The sequence below is a fragment of the Bufo bufo genome, chromosome 4 (assembly GCF_905171765.1).
Source record: "Bufo bufo chromosome 4, aBufBuf1.1, whole genome shotgun sequence".
Taxonomy (NCBI): Eukaryota; Metazoa; Chordata; class Amphibia; order Anura; family Bufonidae; genus Bufo; species Bufo bufo.
Window position 1 is genome coordinate 176553207 of NC_053392.1, and position 5043 is coordinate 176558249.

Here is a 5043-nt window from a genome sequence, read left to right on the forward strand (position 1 = left end):
CTTCAGGTTAGAATATACTAAAAGAATTGTGTACATGACTGCCCCCTGCTGCCAGTTTAATTGCTGGGGCTCCGCCAGTTTAATCGCTGGGGCTCCGATCGGTAACCATGGCAAACAGGACGCTACTGCAGTCCTGGTTGCCATGGTTACTTAGCAATTTTTTTAAGCATTATACTTACCTGCGAGCTGCGATGTCTGTGACCGGCCGGGCGCTCCACCTACTGGTAAGTGACAGGTCGGTGCTATAAGCAATGCGCCGCACAGACCTTTCACTTACCGGTAGGAGGAGCGCCCGGCCGGTCACAGACATCACAGCTCGCAGGTAAGTATAATGCTTCTAAAAATTGCTAAGTAACCATGGCAACCAGGACTGCAGTAGCGTCCTGGTTGCCATGGTTACCGATCGGAGCCCCAGCGATTAAACTGGGACTCCGATCGGTACTCTCTGCTGCCACCAATGATAGGGGGGGAGATTTTAATTAGGAGGGGGAGGGAGGGGGGGCCCACTGGCCACCAATGAATCTACAGTACTACAGGGGAGGGAGGGGGGGCCGCCCGCACTGGCCACCAATGTGTTAACTACAGGGGAGGGAGGGGGGGCCGGCCGCACTGGCCACCAATGTGTTAACTACAGGGGAGGGAGGGGGGGCCGGCCGCACTGGCCACCAATGTGTTAAATACAAGGGAGGGAGGGGGGGCCCACTGGCCACCAATGAATTTAAAACTGGGGAGGGGGGGTGCCGCCTCCTGCCTGGCAGCACATGATCTCTTACAGGGGGCTATGATACGCACAATTAACCCCTCAGGTGCAGCACCTGAGGGGTTAATTGTGCGGATCACAGCCCCCTGTAAGAGATCAGGTGCTGCCAGGCAGCAGGGGGCAGTCATGTACACAGCTCAAAGTATATTCTAACTAGAAGCGTCCCCATCACTATGGGAACGCCTCTGTGTTAGAATATACTGTCAGATCTGAGTTTTCACAAAGTGAAAACTCAGCTCTGAAAAAGCTTTTATGCAGACGGATCTGTGGATCCGTCTGTGTGAAAGTAGCCTACGGACGCGGATGCCAATCTTGTGTGCATCCGTGTTTTTTCACGCACCCATTGACTTGAATGGGTCCGTGAACCGTTGTCCGTCAAAAAAATAGGACAGGTCATATTTTTTTGACGGACAGGAAACACGGATCACGGATGCGGCTGCAAAACGGTGCATTTTCCGATTTTTCCACGGACCCAACGGCCACGGATGCACACAACTGTCATGTGCATGAGGCCTAAATATGATGACCACACCTCTTGGTTTTCAGACACAAAACACCTTAGGTGTGTCTCAAGGTTTTGGTTGGTACGCTCAGTCTGTACATTCGACTGAAGATGAAAAGCTGAGGAAAAGGACAAGTGTACCCCCAAACGGGAACAAAAAGCTTTCCAAAACGTAGAAATAAACTAGGTTCCCCGATCCGAAACAACATCGAAAGGGACCCCGTGAAGCTTCACGATTTCACTGATGAACACGTGAGCAAGAGTAAGACTTTAGGTAGTGCGGGTAACGCAATAAAGTGTACCATTTTGCTAAACCTGTCTACTACTACCAAGATAACTGTTTTACCCGCAGACAAAGGTAAGTCAGTGATGAAATCCATTGATAGATGTGCCCATGGCCTATTGGGAATGATAAGTGGCAATAAAGACCCTGCTGGACGTGTATGAGAGACTTTTGCACATGCACAAGTAGAACAAGTAGACACAAAATCCATTACATCCTGATGCAACCTTGGCCACCAAAAACGACGAGACAATAGCTCCGAGGTTGCTTTACTACCCGGGTGCCCAGCAAGTGCTGAATTATGATGTTCCTTTAATAATTTGAGACGCAGGTTTAACGGTGCAAACAATTTATCTGAGGGGCAAGAGACCGGGGCGTCCCCCTGTGCCTCTAACACCTTTCCCTCCAGAACAGAGTGTACAGCAGAGACAACCACTCCTCTTTGTAAAATGGGTACCGGATCACCCACATTACCCCCTCCAGGGAAACTACGAGATAATGCATCTGCCTTGGTATTTTTTGCCCCAGGACGATAGGTGATGAAAAAGTTAAACCTGGTAAAAAATAGCGACCACCTAGCTTGTCTAGGGGTGAGACGCTTAGCTGATTCGAGGTACAGAAGGTTTTTGTGGTCCGTAATCACCGTGACGGGGTGGATTGCCCCCTCTAAAAAGTGACGCCATTCTTCAAACGCTAGTTTAATAGCTAATAGTTCCCTATTGCCAATATCATAGTTCTTCTCCGCTGCAGATAGTTTTTTAGAAAAGAAAGCGCAAGGACGCCATTTGCCAGGAGACGGACCCTGAGACAGTACAGTTCCTACTCCCACCTCTGACGCATCTACTTCAACAATAAAAGGCTGGGAGACATCAGGTGCCGAGGTAAACCTCTCTTTTAGAGAGGAAAATGCAATTTTAGCGGCGTCAGACCATTAAGAAAAATCAGTCCCCTTCCTAGTCATCTCAGTAAGGGGTTTGACAATCACAGAATAATTTTTGATGAACTTTCTATAGAAATTTGCGAAACCCAAGAACCATTGCAGTGCTTTAAGGTTCTCAGGAAGATCCCAATCTAAAATTGCCTGGACCTTCCTGGGATCCATACGGAAACCTGAAGCAGATAATTGATATCCCAGGAACTGTATTTCCTGAACGGCGAAGACACACTTTTCAATTTTCGCATATAATTTATTCGTCCGTAGGACCTGCAGTACCTGTCTGACATGTACCTCATGTGTTTTCAGATCAGACGAATAAATTAAAATATCATCTAGGTATATCACCACAAACCTGCCGATAAGATGACTAAAAATATCATTAACGAAATGTTGGAAGACAGCAGGAGCATTGGTCAGACCGAAAGGCATGACTAGATTTTCATAATACCCCTCAGGGGTGTTAAAAGCTGTCTTCCACCCATCCCCTTCCTTGATACGAATCAGATTGTAGGCCCCCCTAAGATCAAGTTTGGAGAACCACCTAGCACCCGCAATCTGATTAAACAGGTCAGGTATGAGAGGAAGAGGGTATGGGTCTCGGATGGTTATCCGGTTTAGTTCGCGGAAATCTAGGCAACGACGCAGGACCCATCTTTCTTTTTAACAAAGAAAAACCCTGCAGCCACAGATGATGAAGAGGGTCTGATGTGTCCCTTAGCCAAGCTCTCGGAGATATAATCTTTCATGGCTTGTCTCTCGGGACCCGAAAGATTATATAACCTGGTCTTGGGTAATTTTGCACCGGAAATCAGGTTAACCGGGCAATGATAAGAACGGTGAGGTGGTAACTTCTGTCAACCCTTTTCAGAAAAAACGTCCTCAAAGTCCGAAACAAATGTAAGTAGAGTAGCTATGGAGGAGACTAAGCAATTGCTATTTAAGCAATTTTCTCTGCAATGCTCACTCCACTCCAATATCTCCCTGGCCTGCCAATCCACCACTGGATTGTGCGCTACCAACCAGGGAAGACCCAATACCACAGGAGAGTGAATGCCCTCCAGAACATAACATGAAAGACACTCGTTATGGTGGTCCCCTACCCAAAGGTGTAAGTTATGGACAATGTGAGTGAGGTTTCTATGAGACAGAGGAGCAGAATCAATAGCGAATATGGGAATAGGTCTCTGTAGCGTACAGAGAGACAAACCCATAGTGCGGGCAAAATGGGCATCTATCAAATTTACCCCTGCTCCACTGTCTAGAAAGAAAGAAATAGTCTCCGTCTTAACACCAAAAACGACAACCGCTGGCAACACAAATTGAGATGTAGTATGGAGGAAACGTATACCCCCCGGCTGACATCCTCCACACAGCCTGGGGTTAATAGTTTTCCAACAGTCCTTTGTTTTTGAGTAAGGAAGGACAGACATTAATGAAATGACCCCTCCCCCCACAGAAAAAACAAACCCCACGCCTACGGCTAGCCTCAGGAGGACGGACCTGACGATTAGTTCCTCCTAGCTGCATAGGCTCGTCTAGGTCCGTACAGACTAATTGCTGCTTGGGAGGGGTTACCAATTGCTCAGGATTTTTCAATCTGTCCATAAGAGGTCTATCTATTCTGATAGAAAGGGACATAACAGCATCAAAGGAAAAGGGGGTCTCATACAGCGCAAGCACATCCTTAACCCTTTCGGATAACCCAGAGCAGAACTGACTCCTGAGAGCCGGGTCGTTCCACTGGGTATCCGTAGCCCACCTACGGAACTCTGAGCAATACTGCTCTGCTGGTCGATCTCCCTGTAGGAGTCACCGTAACTTCGACTCAGCCAGGGCGACTCGGTCAGGGTCATCATATATGAGACCCAAGGCACCAAAAAATTCATCCACTGACCGGAGAGCCTGCGAATCAGTGGGTAAAGAGAACGCCCAGGATTGCGGGTCCCCTTGAAGCAGGGAAGTAACAATCCCCACCCGCTGTTCTTCATTACCAGAGGAGTAAGGGCGCAGCTTAAAATATAACTTACAGGCCTCACGGAACGTCACAAATTTGTCCCTTCCCCCAGAAAATCTGTCAGGAAGAACAACCTTGGGTTCCGCATAGAGTTGAGTGAACACCTGGATGTTCGGGTTCGAGAAGTTCGGCCGAACTTCCCGAAAATGTTCGGGTTCGGGATCCGAACTCGACCCGAACTTCGCCCCAAACCCGAACCCCATTGCAGTCAATGGGGACCCGAACTTTTCGGCACTAAAAAGGCTGTAAAATAGCCCAGGAAAGGGCTAGAGGGCTGCAAAAGGCAGCAAAATGTAGGTAAATCCCCTGCAAACAAATGTGGATAGGGAAATGAATTAAAATAAAAATAAAATAAATTAAAATTAACCAATATCAATTGGAGAGAGGTCTCATGGCAGAGAATCAGGCTTCATGTCATAGCAGAGAATCAGGCTTCACGTCACACACCACTGGAACAGGCCATTGTCAGATATTTAGGCCCCGGCACCCAGACAGAGGAGAGAGGTCCCATAGCAGAGAATCAGGCTTCATGTCATAGCAGAGAATC